At 33.3% G+C, this 21,553-nt stretch overlaps 1 protein-coding gene across 1 annotated transcript in view; it reads right to left on the reverse strand.

Moving 5' to 3' along the window:
* Positions 1-21,553, reverse strand: part of LOC141389530 (uncharacterized) — a 1,388,168-nt gene that overhangs the window by 1,152,247 nt on the left and 214,368 nt on the right. The gene's annotated exons all lie outside the window — the stretch shown is intronic.

Genomic DNA, 21,553 nt, shown 5'->3' on the forward strand with positions numbered 1-21,553 from the left:
TTATTGTTATTATTATTATGATTATTATTATTATTATTATTATTATTATTATTATTATTAATTCAAAAAATTGTCAAGGTTCCGAAGTACCTCATGAATATTATACGATAGGAGCCGCATATTAATTTATGAAACCAATCATGGTACGAAAAAGGTGCAAATTACCTTTGGTACCGCACAAGGATCAATACTGGGACCTGATCTGTGGAATGCGACGTATCACTAAATACTCAAAATAGAGATGCCAGATGACAACTTCCTCGTGGGATACGCCGACGACATTGCGGCCGTGATAAAAGCGAGAAACACTGAAGATGCGCAACGAAAGCTCCGGCAAACAATGATCCGTACAAAAACCTGGCTAGAATATCACGGTTTGGAACTGGCAATGCAAAAAACCGAAGTCCGGCTCAGAAATCTGGGCAGCAACGTTGCAAAAGCAGACTCGAGCAAAAAAACTACTCCACTACAAATTGCAAAGATAGGTTTACGTTTTGATATAGCACCCATATAAAGGTAGCTCCCGATTTAAAGTATTTTGAGGATTTTAGCTAAATTTATTGACCAAATTAGCTGTAATTTGACACTTGAGGTTTTCAGCGTCCACGAAACTCTCCACCAAAAATCGTCAACATAGGTCCATGTTTTGGTATAGCCCCAATATAACGATACACCACGATTTTCGGTACTTTAGCTACAATTTTAACAGAAGTTGTTGTAATTTGACATTTGAGATTCTCAATTGTCACGAAACTTTACCCCATATAATGGTACCCCCGATTTTCGGTATTTTGATGATTTTAGCTACAATTATTAAGCGAACTAGTTGTGATTTGACACTTGAGGTTTTCAGCGTTCACGAAACTTCTTTACCAAAAACTCATCAACGATAAACCACGATTTTCGGTATTTTGAGGATTTTAGCTACAGTTTTGCCCAAACTTAATACAAGCACAAAGATGGGTGGGCCATTCCCCACAAAAGTTCAACATTTTTCTTTAATATGGTGTGAACGAAGGGAGCAATCGATTTGGTCCAAAATTTGTATTACTCCTACCAGATATAGATCGGTTTCGAATATGGACTATATCGGTCCACTACTTCGGCTACCTCCAACACAATATTTAGAAAAAGTGAAGTTTAAAAACCACTCTCCCATCGTTTCGAAATATGTTTCAGCAGGTTGTCCTTGCTGACCCCCTTTATAATGGCACACTTATTTTCAGAGGCAAGTCCATACTTCCTGAGATAATATCCTAAACGCTCCAAAAAAACCCTGCCGGCACCTACTAAATTGGCAAATCCGCAAGGTAACTCTCGCAGGAATTTTTTGATTGGTCCCCAAACTTGGCCCATGGTATTATTTCATTCAGATATCGGTTTTCAATATGAACTATATCGTTCCATTCCTTCGGCTACCTCCAGTGATGTTTAAGACCTCCTCTCGGATCGTTTTGAATTTTTTATTCAGTAGTTTGTCCTAGAGGCCTCCTTTACAACGGTAAAGTTAAGAGTTAGTCCATATTTTCTACGATTTTTTTTAGAGTGACTTACTTACTAGTGCACTCCATACGTTCGACAACGCCTCTATCCACACATCCAATTCCCAAAAGATTTTAACATCAAATAATAAATATTTCAATGAATAAAGTATTTGGTTATATTTGTCGAGTAACAATTCCAAAGTAATGTACATACATGCATAAATATGTATGTATGTATCTGTAGTTATAAATTACTACAACGATTCGACAAAAAAAAAACCGCTAGCGCCGTCAATAAGCCAACCCCCATGCCATATTGCAGTTATAACTGGAAATCAAACTGTTTTGTGCGTTTTTAGGTTAAACGCATAAATTCCGACAGGTGAAATTGATTTTCATTTTCGTTCATTTGTTCCATCCGTTCGTTTGTTCGTTAGTTTGTGCAAATATGAAATGTCAACAAATTTGTTATTTGAGTAATAATAACTGAAAACTGAGAAAGTACTGAATGAAATGAATTACTCAACAATTTGCTGTGAGTTACATACATACATACATGACCATATATAGCCTAAACCTATGAAATATATGGATGTTATAATTATAGTACGGAATTTCATATTTAATTACGCGCTAATTATAACAGTTATTGGAATTATGTGCATAGAAAACGTTTGTGAAATTCGTATAAACAACTTGTGAAGGTCAAAATGATATTAAACTATCTACAAATATGTAGTATAAACGATTCCAAAAGAAAGAAGAAAACTACAGCTGCGGCCAGCAGCATGCTTCTACGTAGAAATAAAAATATTAAAAAGAAATAGAAATATTAAAAATTAAAAATTGCGGGTTCTAGCAGCCTAGAGCGTTTTTACACTTATTACACTGTGAACACAAATTTTGGGGCAGAGATAATTCCTTTTGGAGATGAAAGCCCAAAGGACAGATCCGCCGTGAGTCGAACGTCCGCGTTATGGCGTGATGAAGTTTTTCTAGAGACCCTGCAAGTCATCAGGAATTAGCGTTATATCTTTGCTCACTGTTGCTTTAGCTTATTTTCGAGATGACATGTCTTCAGTCAAATCGAATGAGGATTTTTTTCGTAGAGCACTTCGACCTTTTAACTCGCTTCCTTCAATGTCCTTTTAGTCCTTTATTTTAAAAGCCGCTAAAAAAGTACTGCAAGATGTCGTTTTGCAGCTTCGAAATATTGTGCAAAAATGTCGCTCAGAAAATTTTAGGTACGGCTCTTATTGACAACTAATCGATTTTGTCGCGTTTTTATAGTAAGTTTTGACATTTACCCCTGTTTGCTCAGAAAAAAAATGTGTTTTTTATGTTTTTGTATGTTCTGTAACGAATATACAAAAAACAAAAATAGTCTTTTTCTGAACAAAAACAGGGTAAATGCACAAAATGACCACGAAGACGCAACAAAATCGATTAGTTGTCAATGAAAGCCGTACCTAAAATTTTCTGAGCGACATTTTTGCACAATATTTCGAAGCTGCAAAACGACATCTTGCAGTACTTTTATAGCGGCTCTTAAAATAAAGGACTAAAAGGACATTGAAGGAAGCGAGTTAAAAGGTCGAAGTGCTCTACGAAAAAGATCCTCATTCGATTTGACTGAAGACATGTCATCTCGAAAATAAGCTAAAGCAACAGTGAACAAAGATGTAACGCTAATTCCTGACGGCTTACAGGACCTCTAGCAAAAACTTCATCACGCCATAACACGGAAGTTCGACTCCTTCGTGGTACTTAATATACTCACCAAGGCCTTTCTTCCCCAAGAGGAATTTTTCGTGCCCCAGACTTTCACCTCCATTTTGTTCCACAGTGTTATTTATATCTATAAAATAGAAAATTGTTTGTACGATTATTTGTTTGTTTGTGCCTCAATAACTCAAAAACCGCTGAACATATCCTACTGAAATTTTCAGAGAATATTACAGCATCGCCTGAAAGTAACATAGGCTATATTAATTTTAGAAATTCCGCGTTGATCTGGAGACATAGCATTTGGAGGTACCTACGAAAAATGTGAAATTTAATATTTCTCCTTTATTATTGGAATGAAAATCGTCAAACTATGCAAGAGTGATCGTCATATAATAGTTTGTAATGTCGCTACGGGGTAGGGTAAGCGGCTTATTGTATGGGGAATGTCCCCTAATGGATACTAATATTAAATAGAGGACATTTGACGCAACATACATGAGACCAATAACACACGAAACCAATAACTCACGAAAAAATTAAATTAAAATTAATCAGTCCACTCCTTCAGGTACCTTCCACACAAAAGTTAAAAATTTTTTGGAAAAATTGTCAGCACGATAACTCTTGAAGGGAGTGGCCGATTTGGTCCATACTTTGCACATCCTAATATGTCTACCAGTTATAGATCAGGTTTGAATATGGACTATATTTGTCCACTCCTTCGGGTACCTCCCACACAAAATTTCGGTTAAATTCACTTTAAGACCTGCTCTCGAATCAATTTTTTGTTGAAGCAAATTGCATTCGCTGCCTCAATTATACTTCTTGTGAAAACAGCTCGAAACGTGTAAAAACCCCTATACCACCATACATAGTGACTGGAGATATCGAACTGAATACTGCGTTCGTAAACACTTTGGATATCGTAATATTTCTTCGAATATTAGAAGAAATTCGAAGGTGGTGCTGATGGTCCACTCCTTCCAGTATCTCCCCCACAAAAGTTCGAAAATATTCGCTAAAATGGTACGCGCGACATCTGCCCAATCCCTGGGGTACCACCCACACAAATGTTCAAAATTTTTGACATTTTTACCGAAGGTTTTCCTAGTGGCCCTGTTTATGTTTTTCGTAGGCAAGTATGGTACAAAAGCCCTATCTATCGATATCCCCGCATTTTTTTAGCTTTAATCCAATTCATATTTTTGTCGGTTCATATGCCCAACTTTTTGGAAACCCCAATAAATACATAAGTTTTTTGGGAAAAAAGTGTTTCGCTTCACACAGGCTGAGGGTATATCTCTGTCGGCAAAGCTGACTGATACTTTTTTACTTGTTTGATCAGACCTCACATCAGGCTACTGGCCGCAATATTGATAGCATCATCATGAAATTGTTGGTAGATAAGAAGATCCCTAATCAGCTCCGCCCGCCTTTGCTTACTTATTTTAACAACCATTGGCATGTTTTTAAATAGTTAAAAAGGAAATAATAAACATTTGACTAGATAAATAAATAACAAGTAAAAAAGCATTAAGTTCGGCCGGGCCGAACTTTTCATACCCTCCACCATAAAATATTCATTCCTGTCCCCAACTTTATGTGAGTACGTTAAAATGTCAGATAATGTACATAAAATGCTTCATTCGGGAGGCCCTTTTTTATGGTGCCTATATCTAACTGTTGACAATTTTTGGTGGGCTAGAAATTAGGAGGTACTGTTATATAGGGGTTATAATAAAACATGGGCCTATGTTGACAGTTTTTGATGGGAGCCTTTAATGTCAAATAACTCCTAATTCGGTTAAAAAATTTAGCTAGAATCCTCAAAATATCGAAAATCGGTACATAACGTGGGAACTTCAAATGTCATTAACAGCTAGTTCGGAGGTATCTGGGCTATACGAAAATATGAACTTAAATGAAAAATTTTTGTTGCAGAATTTTTGTTGACTTTTAAATTTCAAATTACAGAAAGTTCGTCCAAAAAATAAAGCTAAGGTACGGAAAATCGGGAGGTTTGTGTTGGGGCTATACAAAAACGTGGACCTACGTTCGGTTAAACATTTTAAGTAAAATCCTCAAAGTACCGAAAATAGGGAAGTATCGTTATATTGGGGCTATGTTGAAAATTGTTGATGCAGATGTGTGGTGACCACTACAACCTTCAAATGTCAAATTACAGTTAGTTCTGTTAAAAATTGTAGCTAAAATTGCCAGATTACTGAAAATTGGGAGGTACTGTTACATGGGAGCTATATCCGAACATGGACCTATGTTGACAATTTTTGATGGAGAGGTGTTGTGACCACTAAGAACTTCAAATGTCAAATTACTGCTTGTTCGGTTTAATATTGTAGCTAAAATCATCAAATTACTGAAAATCGGGAGGTACCGTTATAAGGGGGCTTTCTTGACAATTTTTGGTGGAGAGGTGTGGTGACCACTAAGAATTTCAAATGTCAAATGTTCAAATTACAGATAATTCGGTTAAAACTTGTTGGTAAAATTCTCAAAATACCTGAAATCGGGCCGTAACGTTATATGGGGGCTATTCCAAAACATGGACCTATGTCCACTAGTTATATAAGTTTATTGACATTTAAGAACCCTAAATGTCAATTGATAGCTAAATCGGTCTGAAAATGTAGATAAAAACGTCAAAATGTCGTAAATCGGGGGTACCGTTATATGGGGGCTATACCAAAACTTGGACCTAGATCCACAACTTTTGTTATATAAGTTTAGTTACACTTAAGAACCCTAAATGTCAAATTATATCTATATCGGTCTGAAAATGTAGCTAAAAACGTCAAAATACCGTAAATCGGGGGGTACCGTTATATGGGGGCTATACCAAAACGTGGACCTATGTCCACAAGTTTTGTCACATAAGTTTATTGACATTTAAGAACTTCAAATGTCAAATTATAGCTAAATCGGTCTGAAAATGTAGCTAAACCCGTCAAAATACCGTAAATCGGGGAGTACCGTTATATGGGGGTTATACCAATACGTGGACCTATGTCCACAACTTTTGTTATATAAGTTTATTGACTTTTAAGAACCCCAAATGTCAAATTATAGCTACATCGGTCTGAAAATGTAGCTAAAAACCTCAAAATACCGCAAATCGGGGGGTACCGTTATATGGGGGCTATACCAAAACGTGGACCTATGTCCACAACTTCTAATTTATAAGTTTATTAACACCTAAGAACCCTAAATGTCAAATAATAGCTACATCGGTCTGATAATGTAGCTAAAAACGTCAAAATACCGTAAATTCGGGGGTACCGTTATATGGGGGCTATACCAAAACGTGGACCTATGTCCACAACTTTTATTATATAAGTTTATTGATACTTAAGAACCCTAAATTTAAAATTATAGCTAAATCGGTTTAAAAATGTAGCTAAAAACGTCAAAATACCGCAAATCGGGGGGTACCGTTATATGGGGGCTATACCAAAACGTGGACCTATGTCCACAAGTTTTGTTATATATGTTTGTTGACACTTAAGAACCCTAAATGTCAAATTATAGCTAAATCGATCTGAAAATGTAGCTAAAAACGTCAAAATACCGTAAATCGGGGGGTACCGTTATATGGGGGCTATACCAAAACGTGGACCGATATAGCCCATCATCGAACTTGACCTGCCTGCAAACAAAAGACGCATTTTCCCAAAATTTCAGCGTCCTATCTCTATTTTTGTGGATGCTAGAGTGATTACCACAGACGGACGGACGGACGTGCTCAGATCGACTTAGAATTTTACCCTGATCAAGAATATATATACTTTATAGGGTCGCAAATGAGTATTTCAATGCGTTACAAACGGAAAAACAAACTTAATATACCCTCCATACTATGGTGGAGGGTATAAAAAAAACATTTCAAAACCATAAATATACAAAAGTAAAATAGAGAATTTTTGTCACAAACGTTGTGAGCTTTATTGTACACTAGCTGAACCCGGTGCGCTTTGCTGCCCCGACTACGATAAAATATAATGGAATGCATAATTATATAAACGTTTTTAATATTTTAACGAATAAATAAAGGAGATATGAAGGCTTTATATAGCTATTCAGGGTTGTTATGAAGCTACTATGGAAAGCCTTTCCGCCTATAAGTATTCCTAATGATTTTGATATATCATAATAAAACATAAATCTTAAGAAGTCTCTCAAAGATATGATACTTAATTGCTGTAGCCTTGGTCAATTCCTTCCCAACTATAAGTACTTCTGTAAATAATGATGACTTTTACTGACTGCTAAGTCTTCAAAATTTCATTGAAATTGAACATACGCAACAAAAACATTAAATCGACCGAAAATATATATGGGTAGCTATATTCCTATATGAACCGCTCTCGATATAATTTGTCATATTTATTTTTAGACCAAATCCCGTCTTACATTCACATTTTGTGCATAAAATACGGAAAATCTGCCGAAAATATATATGGGAGCTATATTCTGATCTAAACCGATTTCGGTATAATTTGTCCCATTTATTTCTAGAACGAATTGCGTCACGCTTTCCAAATTTCAGTGAAATTGGACATATGTAGTGTGTCCAAATCTGAACCGGTTTCGATAGAATTTGACACATTTATATTTAGAACAAATTCCGTCAGAAAAATTTCAGCGACATTGGACACATATAGCGTGTTTAGAGCATCAAATACAGAAAATCGGACTAAAATATAGATAGGAGCAATATCCAAATCTGAACCGATTTCGATATGATTTGGCACATTTATGTCTAGACCAAATCCCGTTACGCATTCCAAATTTCACAGAAATTGGACATAAATAGCATGTTTGGTACATAAAATAAGGAAATCGGCCGAAAATATATGTATGTGGGAGCTATATCCAAATCTGAACCGATTTGAATATAATTTGGTAAATTTATTTCTACATCAAACTCCGTCACGCATACAAAATTTGGAGATTGTATCTGTAACAGTTCTAAAGATATTGGCATACAAAATCTAAATTTTTTGGAGGTACCTCCGGTTTTGATGCTATATCTCCAGATCAACGCGAAATTTCAAAAAAATGATATAGCCTATTTTCATTCCAGGCCATGTAGCAATGTACCCTAAACATTTCAGTAAGATCTGTTCAGCGGTTTTCGAGTCTATAAGGCACAAACAAACAAACAGACAGACAAACAAATTTCAATTTTATATATATAGATATATGTATGCCAAATATGGGCCAATTGTATTTACATATTTTATTATATTCTAATAAGTTGTCAAATTATTTACATACATATCTTTAACGAAGTGTATCACATTTCTCATGGGTATGAGTTGAATGATGTCCAAATTGCGTGTGAAATTATTTTCACTATCATCATGCTTCTAATGAGCAGTCACTTATAGTTTGTGTTGTTGGCAGAAGGTGGAACAATAAATAAATTGATTACACTGTGCAACATTTTTAGGGTGCAAACAATTTGAGCTGAGGATTTTTTGAAAGTACAGACCCATATGTTGTGTCAGATCCAGCTTGGATTTTATGGTACCATCTAAACATGGTTGAATATTGACTTTTTAAAGCAATTCTGGGCTATATTATTATTATTATTATTATTATTATTATTATTATTATTATTATTATTATTATTATTATTATTATTATTATTATTATTATTATTATTATTATTATTATTATTATTATTATTATTATTATTATTATTATTATTATTATTATTATTATTATTATTATTATTATTATTATTATTATTATTATTATTATTATTATTATTATTATTATTATTATTATTATTATTATTATTATTATTATTATTATTATTATTATTATTATTATTATTATTATTATTATTATTATTATTATTATTATTATTATTATTATTATTATTATTATTATTATTATTATTATTATTATTATTATTATTATTATTATTATTATTATTATTATTATTATTATTATTATTATTATTATTATTATTATTATTATTATTATTATTATTATTATTATTATTATTATTATTATTATTATTATTATTATTATTATTATTATTATTATTATTATTATTATTATTATTATTATTATTATTATTATTATTATTATTATTATTATTATTATTATTATTATTATTATTATTATTATTATTATTATTATTATTATTATTATTATTATTATTATTATTATTATTATTATTATTATTATTATTATTATTATTATTATTATTATTATTATTATTATTATTATTATTATTATTATTATTATTATTATTATTATTATTATTATTATTATTATTATTATTATTATTATTATTATTATTATTATTATTATTATTATTATTATTATTATTATTATTATTATTATTATTATTATTATTATTATTATTATTATTATTATTATTATTATTATTATTATTATTATTATTATTATTATTATTATTATTATTATTATTATTATTATTATTATTATTATTATTATTATTATTATTATTATTATTATTATTATTATTATTATTATTATTATTATTATTATTATTATTATTATTATTATTATTATTATTATTATTATTATTATTATTATTATTATTATTATTATTATTATTATTATTATTATTATTATTATTATTATTATTATTATTATTATTATTATTATTATTATTATTATTATTATTATTATTATTATTATTATTATTATTATTATTATTATTATTATTATTATTATTATTATTATTATTATTATTATTATTATTATTATTATTATTATTATTATTATTATTATTATTATTATTATTATTATTATTATTATTATTATTATTATTATTATTATTATTATTATTATTATTATTATTATTATTATTATTATTATTATTATTATTATTATTATAGTTCTTATTATTATTATTATTATTATTATTATTATTATTATTATTATTATTATTATTATTATTATTATTATTATTATTATTCAAAATGATTGCCACAAAATATTGATTCAGAATTATTTTCAGCCAAAATTTCAAAACACCATCAAAATACATTGAACAGGGTGATCCCATTGTATGTGGTCTATACTAAACAATTTAATAAATATGTCAATATTATGGTGAAATCCGAAATGCGAGAATAAACTGTTGGTGTGAACTGTGTTCGAAATACGTGTTGTAAAAGATATGATGCAAAATACCGCTGAAAAAAACATGAAGTAAGTATTTTAGAGTTTCAGAATGTTCTGCAGAATTGTTGAGAACTTTATTTGGAAGATTTTTGCAAAAAGTTACTTGGTTCAACTCCCAACAGTTTAGCCGATACTGACCAGAATTTCTGAGATAAATACAAAAAACTGCAGGTTTAGCCCGATTTCGATGAGGTTATAAAATCCGAACTGGATCTGTCAGGACAACACCCTACTAGGGTTTCTGTAGTCTCAATATGTATTTTTTAAAAAAAATTCATACTAGAAGTTGTTTGCATTTTCAGTGTTGCATAGTGTTATTAAATAAAAAAATATACATTGTGCATATGTATACATATATTTTCTAAACGCCTTCATGTCAAGCTAAGCAAATCGATTACGCGTGTTTCATAAGCGATAATAGCAAAAATATTTGTGACAGCTGCCACTGCCACATATCCATTACAACTAAAGAAATGCCGTGGGTGAGTGTTATTGCTTGTGCCGCAATTCGTCATTTAGGCGTCATTCCGGAACCGTAACGCACTCTCACTTGTACATATTTGTGAAACAATGGTCGAGGAAAAAAAAGAGAAATTATTAAACATTTACAAATTGTTCATAGTTTGATAACAAATGTAAATAACAACAATAACAAAAAAACAGCAACATACATAAATAGGCAAACGACAAAAGCGTTGATGGATACGGTAAAACCGACCATTATTATTTCGGTTGTTGCTGTGAGAAACTAGAAATGTAAAAAATGTTGGAGGAAAAAAAATAAAAGGCAGAAAACATTAAACACCACTAAAAACATTGGTTTGGGTGTGGTCGGTCTTTGCCAATAGTATTTTGTCAAAGCTCTCCCCTTCCTCCCCACCTGTTGTGGCAAGTGACAGACATTCAGCCCAAACAAACATGTGAACACTGTTGCTAAGTTCCACTCATAATTTGCTTTTTTATGGTCATGTTGAAATTGTTGTAACCAAATTCAATGTAAATATTTATTTTGTTTTATGATGTAAATTCTTTTTGGTGTGATGATATAACGAAATATGAGTTGATGAAAAAATCATTCAACTATCCCAGCAAGTGGATGAGATGTATGTACATACATATTAGTTTGTGTGTTGTGGACTAATGCGAATATTTGCTTACTCAAATAAAACATATAGGTCAAATAGATGCTCTTTCTGCAGCTAAAAGATGGAACATATGACCCAGATGCTCACCTGCTAAAAATACAGGTTTGATATTTTACTAAATACATATAAAATCACGTGTTGGGCTTTACTATTATAGGCGTTAAAAAAATAACACTTACTCGAAGCTTAAATTTGACACCACTCGAAATAATACAATTTGTGAAGTACGAGTTACATTGAAACAATCCCAGCAAGCATTTTCCACCGTGCATTGGTCTATAGAAACCCAAAACTATTTTTCAAACGTATGTTTTTAATGAACTTATATACTTGGCTGAAATTTTCGTCTACATTAACTTTGTAATTTTAAAATGTAATGTTGTTTGTCCTAGGAGTCGAACCCGGGCACCTAAGAGCTCAAACGGACAAAATTTCATGTTTTGTACAAAAAATTTCTAAAAAATTACCATTTCGGGAGGGGCAACCCCCTGGTTACGTCGGTGACGGCGATACAAGTTTTTCTAGAGTTAAGTATGTACTTCCTGAGGAAATGGCCCCATGGCACCATGTGTAGTGGTTGGAGCGCACACAGTAACTCTCGAACGAATCTACCGATTCGGGCCAAAATTTTGCCACCGTAATATTTTGTCCGAACTCAGTTTAAGTTCGAAGATGAGCCATGAGCCACTCCTTTAGGTACCTCCCCCACAACAGTTCAAACCTTTCCCTAAAATGGTTCGCAAATTTTGCATATCGTAATATTTCTGTGAATCTTAGATGAATTTCGAAGATGGTACTCACTGGTCTACTCCTTCCGGAAGCTAACCTTACAAAAGTAAACAAATATTCGCTAGAATGTTACTTGCGATATATCTTAAATGGAGCAACCAATTTGGTCCAAACTTTGGCTCTCGTAAAATTTTGTCCAAACTTAGCTTAAGTTCAAAAATGGGCCAATCCACTCCTTAGGCTACCACACTCACCAAAGTTCAGCATTTTGACTTATGTACAGCTTAAAGACTGTTCGTGCATCCTTTGGAATTTTTTACAGAAACTACTATTTTTTCGGGGCAAGTCCATGTTTCTTGACATAATGGTCAAAAAGCTCTAATTATATTACACTGTGCAACATTTTTAAGGTGATCTTGTGCAAACAATTCGAACTGAGGATTTTTTGAAAGTACAGAACCAAACGACAAGAAACCCTAGTTGGGTTTTGTTGTGTCAGATCCAGCTCGGATTTTATTGCCCCATCTAAACATGGTTAAATACTGAGTTTTTAAAGAAATTCGGGGATATATCTCTGAAATCAATGCGAATCTTCTTCTGACCTCTGAAGCAAATTTGTAGATAAGGACAAGAATAAAATATTTGTAGAAATAATGAACTCGAAAAACTACATTTATTGCCTCAAACTTCAAAATATATGCAAAAATTCCACAATTTTTATACATTTTGCACCGTATCTCCAAAACCGTTAATATTTTTATGAAGTAAGCATTTTAGAGTTTCAGAATGACCTTCGCCTTAATAAGGCAAAAATAAAATAATTTCAGCACGAGCCAGGCTGGGATTCGAACATGGGTCTCCGACAACTGAGTGTCAAGGTCGCCGGCGTCTTAGCGTTCTGAGCCACCATCAACTTGTCAAAACTTTAGTAGACAATAATTGATGATCAAAAATCTTCTGATATAGAAGAGCAATTACTAATGACGTAGGAATAAAACCTACCATAGTATTTGTGGACATTGACATATGGGACTACCAAGCAGGACTATAGGAAAAGTTTGGAGTTTCAATTAACTGACATAATTTCGCATATGTATTTATCTAATGAAGTGCGATATATATACTAGTTACCAAGCTTTGTCTTTGTCTGCCACAAAAACAACATCCTAATACGCCTGAAGATCTGCTTAACCACCCGTGAAACGTAGCGTAATGGTTGGATGCGTGGGACTTCGGTAGACTCCTAATTTTTCAATGTATCTCTTAGGTCATGAAAAGCTCAACTCGAAAGAGAATTAATTAATTAAATAAAAGTTCTAAATAATTGTTGAGAACTTTATTTGGAAGATTTTTGCAAAAGGTTACTTGGTTGAACTCCCAATAGATTAGCCGATACTCACCAGAATTTCAGCAATTATGTAAAATTTTCTATATTTTGTAGATTTTGATGCCCTTGATGGAGTTTTTCTTATGTGTTTTTTCAAAAGATAAGTTCTACTAGTTTAGGGCTACAATATTTCTAAAGACAGCAAGGCCAAATTCCTATACGTTTCTGAGATAAACGTCTGATAAATGCAAAAAAGTGTAGATTTATCCCAGTTTAGATGAGGCCATAAAATCCGAACTGGATCTGACACGACAAAACCCTACTAGGGTTTTTGTAGTCTAAACATGTACTTTCAAAAAATGCATTCTACATTTTTTTTGCATTTTCAGTGTTGCATAGTGTTATATATCAGTTCACACATGGCACTAATGTTCTCTGGCACAACGACCGTTTTTTGCACGACCTTCGTCTTTGAGCGTGCGACAGCCAAGATTAACTTAATTTCATTTGATATAACCCCATATACGGTATCTCCCGATTTTCGGTATTTTGATGATTTTAGCTACATTTTGTAACCGAACTACCTGTACGTTGTCTTTTGAGGTTAACAGTGGTCACAAAATTTATCCACCATATATTGTGAAAATAGGTCTATATTTTGGTATAGCCCCCATATAAACGTACCTCCCAATATTCGATATTTTAAGGATTTTAGCTAAATTTTTTACCCAAATACCAGTAATTTGACATTTGAGGTTTCCATAAAAAACGGTTCCACCGATTTCAGGTTTTTTAGTTTTTATCTACATTTTCGGGCAAGATTGGATGCCCTTTGTCATTTGTGGTTTCCAGTGGTTAAAAACGTCTCCATCAAGAACTGTGGTATAACCCCCACTGGTATTTGGGATTGTCAGTGGTAAAATACTTCTCCACCTAAAATTGTGGTCATTGGTACTTTTGTAACAGAAAGAAAATTAATTATTCCATATGTGTTCAGAATATTTGGCCAGGCCGAACGTAACTATTTCAGATCAAAAAAGGTTTTTTTGTCAAGTTGATTTTTCTTGTCACTGTAAATAAACCAATAAATACATGGGCGTACGTCAAACCCTACTGAGTACGTTTATGTCAAACTTTCCAATGGAAATGTCAGATGGCGCCGGGGAACACGTACAGTGTCGGCCAAAATAAAAGCACCCCTAGCATATATTTTTAAAATTATATTTTTTTTTTCAGAAAAAAGTTGTAATTTTTTTATACCCTCCACCATGATATGGAGGGTATATTAAGTTTGTCATTTCGTTTGTAACTCATCGAAATAATCAGTTGCGATCGTATAAAGTATATATATTCTTGATCATTGTAAAATTCTAAGTCGATTTAGCCCTGTCCGTCTATTGTAAGTACGCTATCTTCCGAATGAGTTGAGCTACAGGGCTGAAATTTCGCACACATGTGAACTTAGATCAAGCTCGTAGATGGGCTATATCGGTCCACGGTTTGGTATAGCCCCCATATAACGGTACCGCCCGATTTCACATATTTTGATGTTTTTAGCCACATTTTCAGACTGAATTAGCTATAAATTGCAAGTGAGCAAGAAACTTCTCCACCAAAAATATGGACATAGGTCCACGTTTCCTTATAGCCCCCAAATAGCGAATTAGCTATACTTTGGCATTTAGGGTTTTCAATGACCAAGAAACTTCACCGCCATAAATTATGGGCATAAGTCCACGTTTTCTTGTTGCCCCCATATAGCGGTACCGTCCGATTTCCGGTATTTTGAAGTTTTTGGCTACATGTTCCGGCTGAATTGGCTATAATTTGGCACTTAGGGTTTCTAGTTTCAAGTGACTTCTCCAGCTAAAATTGTGTGCATAGGTACTTTCGCAACAGAAAGAAAACTAATAATTCCAGATTAGCTCAGCGTATTTTATGGTGGAGGGTATAAAACGTTCGGCCCGGCCGAACTTAAATCTTTTTAACTTATTGTATTTATATCTTTATTATCAAAAAAATATAAAATTCAAAAACATTTTAAATCGCAAATATAATTGGACAACCTTATAAATTATTAAATATTTCGTTGCGTATCCTTTATTCAGGATGTCACACGCACATCTTGTGGGCATAGAGGTTATTAAATTATTAATTATCTTAGGCGAAATAATAAATTTTCGGAAAAAGGAGCTTAAATCCTCAAAATACTGAAAATCGATGGGTACCGTTATATAAGGGGGGCTACATCTAAACGTGGACCCAGGTCCACAATGTTTGTTGGAAAAGTTTTGTTACCACGAGAAACCAAATGACAGCTAATTTAATAGGAAAATGTGGCTTAAATCCTCAAAGTACCGAAAATCGGGTGGTACAACATCTTTTGGTCAAATACAAAATCGCTTAGATTTAAAAATTAACATAAGGACGATTCCCACAAGAGGCGGGCTTATTTCGTCGACGACCAGAAAAAAACCTTTCATATCGTGAAAAATTAAAAAGCCAAACTTGAAATTTGCCAAGATACATCTGAATCAGAGTGTCCAAAAATTAAGGACGGTGCTGTTTTCTGATGAATCTAACATATGTCCCAAACACATTTTGCAGCAAACATATATTTGTTTGCAATCAGTCCCAAACATAACATATGTTTGGGTCCTGCAACCAAATATATGTTTGGGTACAAACAAATTTTATGTTTGGGTGCAAACAAATTATTACAGGGGTGCTCAGATTAGTTGGTGTATTAGTAGTGGTAAGACACTCTCCCCATTGCTAAGCAATGGCAAATCAGAAATAAAGAGAGAATACATGTGGTTTGTTTTTACGGTAGGGCAAGGAGGAGAATTATATGTTTGGGTGCAAAAAAAACATATGCACCAGTGCACAGTGGTCCTACTTGTATGGAAAGGTGCGACAAAAATATTTAGTTTCCAATTATCAAAAACCTCCTGCGCCAAAACTTGTGGTCTTAGGACCAGGTTTCGGTATAGCTCTCATATTACGATACCTCCCGATTTCAGATATCTTGAAGATTTTATCAACATTTTCGGCCCGAAGTGGTTGTAATTTGCCGTTTGGAGTTCTCAATGATCAAAAACCTTCTGGGCCAAAAATTGTGGTCTTAGGTCAAGGTTTCGGTATAGCCCTCATATTACGGCACCTCCCTATTTCAGTTATTTTGATGTTTTTATCTACATTTTTGGTTCGAATTGGTTGTAATTAATTTTTGGAGTTCTTAAAGGTCAAAAAGCGTCACCGACTGTTATCGTGGACAGGAAAGGAAACAAATTATTCCACTTGAGGTCAGAATATTTCATGGTAGGGGATATGATAAAGTTCGGTGCGAACGAACTTTAAATTTTTGCTTGTTTTTCATACTATATGTAGCATTATACATGTATCAAAAATGTATAAATGTAAAAAAATACACTCATAAGTAGATTCCAAACCAAAAATGTCTAAATCGTTGAAGAAAAAAAACCAAAATAAACAATTTAAACACAAAACAAAGAAGAAACTGAGAATACAGTAATACGGCATATTCACTGAAACGAACAGAGGCATCGTCAGTATTTTTAATGTCACACACGAAAATGCAAATATATGCAGCTGGAACCAATTTTTTTGTAAACTTAACACTGTTTCGAACATTCTTCAAAAAATTTGGAGAGTGGCGAAGGATGGCGAAGTTAGTAAAACTCAACTTAAATTTTTAGGACTTGGGAAAAAATGCACAAAAAATTATTATAAAAAATGTGATTTCCAGCACATTTTCCATTTCGAAAAAAATAATTTTCTCCTTTCAATTTTGAGTTACTTGCCTTATTGATGTTTTTTAAGTTTTTAAGAGATCATACGTAAATGTCAACTTCTTCTGTTTTGTTTTCTTAAATACCGTTCTAAATTACAAAAACAGTGCTGGTATATTAAAATATGATATGTTTAAAGACAATTTGCTGATTTTTCGCAGAGATTTGCTGATATCGATTTTTCGATTTTTGTCGCAGGTTAGGACCAGTGTGCAGTGGGCGCTTTCTGAGAGCAAGGGAGCGTAAATTTCAATGTGAAACACCCTGAAATGTATGCTCACTTGCTCTCAGCAAGCACTCACTGGCTATTTCTAACATATATACACATTTATAAATGGTGGTGTTTTTTATTGAGAGGCATAGAAAAAAGGCAAAACAACAAAGACACATAGGTACATACAAAATTCCAAAGAAATACATAACAGACTTAAATAAAAGAAAAACTGAACGAAATAATTTATAAAAAGTCGCACTTTTAAAAAGAAAGAATTATATAGAAACATCGTTGAAGGCTACTCGTTAGTTGTGAAAAAAAACACATTTTCCGCAAAGTTGAAATCATCAGCGGGAAATCGGCATCTGGAATAAAATGATTATATAATGTAATAAATAGGTACATTCATATTTCAAATATACATATGTATGTATATGAAAAAATGTATTGATGTAATTACCAATATTAAATGCGATTTCTTCCTTGCCCAATAAAATATTTCCATTCAACTTTTTGATTCTATTATAAAATGCATTGGGCATTTAATTTACTAAAAAGTACCATTACTTTAAGAAAAGACAAAACACTGATTTGTTCACTCACTTTAACGTCTTTACTCAACGATTGCATTTAGAAAACTGATGAAAAAAGAATAACATAATTAATACCATTTTTTTCTTTTCCTCTTCGCTTGCTAAGTTGGTTAACAACAAAGCACGAAACACACTTGTTTTACCGCATACGCACCACAAAAGCTTCTGCGTCTCCTATTACATCATACACACATCTCTTTATTATAAAACAGCATTCTGCAACCGTGAGAGCCCTGTTGTTACTCTATTTGGCAAAAATCCTCTCTCCACGCATAAAAAAATGGTACACAAACAAATAAAATTGTGATATGTTGAAATATGGTCACAAACAAATTATGTTTGGATCCAAACATATATTTGTTTGCAATCAGTCCCGAACAAATATTTGTTTGGATCCAAACATATTTCTAACATATATTTTTCAGAGTGCAAATGGGCAACGGTTAAATCCTAAATATTGCAAAGTTGGAACACAAACATAATAGTCAGGATTTTTTTGATCAGGGCAAGGGGTTGGTCGCTTCAAGTATCGTAACGTATTAAATGAATCGAAAGTGATTAAGGCCTGCCCAATCTCCCAATCTTAGTTCTCGATGGGGACTTAGGACTGACAAATCAACCGAAAAAAATTAGAAAACCAAAGAAAATGTATTTGAAACTTCTGCCTATTAGAACGAGGATGATTATCCCCTCAGCATTTATGCTAACGAGGGAATATACACTTTCATACGGGCAAAATGTGCCTAATCGAAATAATGGTTTTAGACCCCAAGTATGTTTGGACGAAATGTGTTTCAGACAATTTGGAGTTGATTTAGCCATGTCCGTCTGGCTGGAGCGCACGATAACTCTCGAACGGATCAACCGATTCGGTCCAAAATTTGGCTTTCGTAATATTTTGTCCAAACTTAGTTTAAGTTCGAAGATGGGTTATATCGGTCCACTTCTTTCGGTACCTCCCCCGCAAAAGTTCGGAAATGTTCGGCAAATTTGGGCGCTCGATAACTCTTTAAGGAAGTAACCGATTTGGTCCATACTTTGCATATCGTAAAATTTCTCGCAGACTTAGATGAGGTTACAATATGGACTCAATCGGTCCGCTCCTTCGGCTACCTCCCACACAAAATTTCGGAAAAGTTCAGTTTAGGACTTGTTCTCGAATCGATTTGATTTTTGTTGAAGCAACTTGCGTTCGCTGCCTCTCATACGACGGTATAAGTTTCATCAGGGGCAAGTTCAAACTTCCTGAGAAAATAGCCTGAAAGGTACAAAATAACCCTTATGACACCGTGTGGAGTGGTTGGAGCGCAAGATAACTCTCGAACGGATCTGCCGACTCGCTCCAAAATGTGGCCTTCGTGATATTTTGTGCAATCTTAGTTTAAGTTCGAAGAAAATCCATATCGGTCCACTTCTTCAGGTACCTCCCCCACAAAAGTTCCGAAATGTTCGATAACTCTTGATGGGAGTGACCGATTTGGTCCATACTTTACACATCTTAATATATCTACCAGATATAGATAGATCAGGTTCGAATATGGACTATATTTGTCCAATCCTTCGGGTACCTCCCACAAAAAAAATTTTGATAAATTCATATTAAGACCTGCTCTCGAATCACTTTGATCTTTGTTGAAGCAACTTGCATTCGCTGCCTCAATTACGGTAGTAAAAGCTTTTTCAGGGCAAGTTCATACTTCCTGAGAAAACAGCCCGAAAGTTGTAAAAACTCCTATGGCACCATATCGTCGGTGTCATGCTTATGTGTTCCATACGCCATTTTTGACTTTTTGAGATACAGGTGGTTTCCAGGGTTTTCCGGTATGCTCTTTCTGAATTTCTGGTCGGCTTTCTCCTATCTGCTCTAGTTTCCGATATATCCACGACTCGACGGGAAAGCTTCAACTTTTTTCAGTTATGAAATTAATTTTAGTTTTTGTTGTTTTTTCGACCTTTTTGATTTTAATAAAACAGTTGTAGATCCCCTGAAGATGCAATTTAATCAATTGCGAAATATTGGAAAATAAATAAAACACAATATGGCCTAAAGCTCAACGAAATATACAACTGTTTTGTTATGAAATTAATATTTTAAAAACTTACAAGTTTAAAAACACATTTCAAAAACCAGAATTTTAATTTTCGACTTAGAAGTATTTAATTTATTGAGGCAAATATGGAAAATTTGTTTGTAACTTTGTTCCATGTGATTTACAATATTTCACATTTGTGTCATAATAAGGATATGGAACAAATCGACAAAAATTATTTTTTTAAAAAAATCTCTATAGCTTTTATATTCCAATACATATTCCTCTAATTTTTTGCAAATATGTTCTATATACTATTATTAATATTTCAAGTCAAAAATATAAATATTTGCTGTAGTCAGCTCCACACAGTTGTGACGCAAAACATTAAAATGCGATTATCTCAAAACGGGCAAATGGCGTATGGAACACTTAAGCATGACACCGACGATATGTAGTGGCTGTAGAGCTCGAACCGAATACTGCGTTCGTCCACACTTTGGATATTGTAATATTTATTCGAATATTAGATGAAATTCGATGGTGGTTCTTATATGTCCATTCCTTACGGTACCCCCCCCCACAAAAGTTCGAAAATATTCGCTAAAATGGTACGTGCGATCTCTTATAGACGTAGCAACCGATTTGGTCCAAACTTTGGATCTCTAAATATTGTCGAAACTTAGTTTATGTTTAAATTTGGGCCCTATTTGTCCAATCCTTGTGGCACCACCCACACAAATGTTCAACATTTTTGTGTGGTTCGAGGGTCCTTGGACATTTTCTCCGAATCTTTTCCTGGTGGGGCTGTTAACAGCGATACTATGTTTTTCGTAGGCTAGTGTGATAAAAAAGCCCTATTTATCGATATCCCCGCAAATTTTTGAGCTTTAATCCTATCCATACTTTTGTCGGTTCATAAGCCCAAAATTTTGAAAACCCCCCTAAATACATGTTTTTTTCGGAAAAAAAAATTATTTCAATCCACACAGGCTGAGGGTATATCTCTGTAGGCAAAGCCGACTGATACTTTTTATACCCTACACCACTATGTGGGGAGGGTACTATAAGTTGGTTTTGCCCAAAAAGTTTGTAACGCATCAAAATAATGGTCGTAGACCCATACTTATATATACCAAAATGAATGTCTCGACGAGCTGAGTCGATCTGGCTATGTGTGTCCGTCCGTCTGTCCATCTAAACCTTGTAATCACGCTACAGGTCGCAATTTTGATCGGATCGTCACGATGTGTTGATGAGGGTCCCGGAGGGGAAGAAGCCTATTGATTTTGGTGATGGTCGG

The sequence above is a fragment of the Musca autumnalis genome, unplaced genomic scaffold, assembly GCF_047663935.1.
Source record: "Musca autumnalis isolate F117 unplaced genomic scaffold, ASM4766393v1 scaffold_1, whole genome shotgun sequence".
Taxonomy (NCBI): Eukaryota; Metazoa; Arthropoda; class Insecta; order Diptera; family Muscidae; genus Musca; species Musca autumnalis.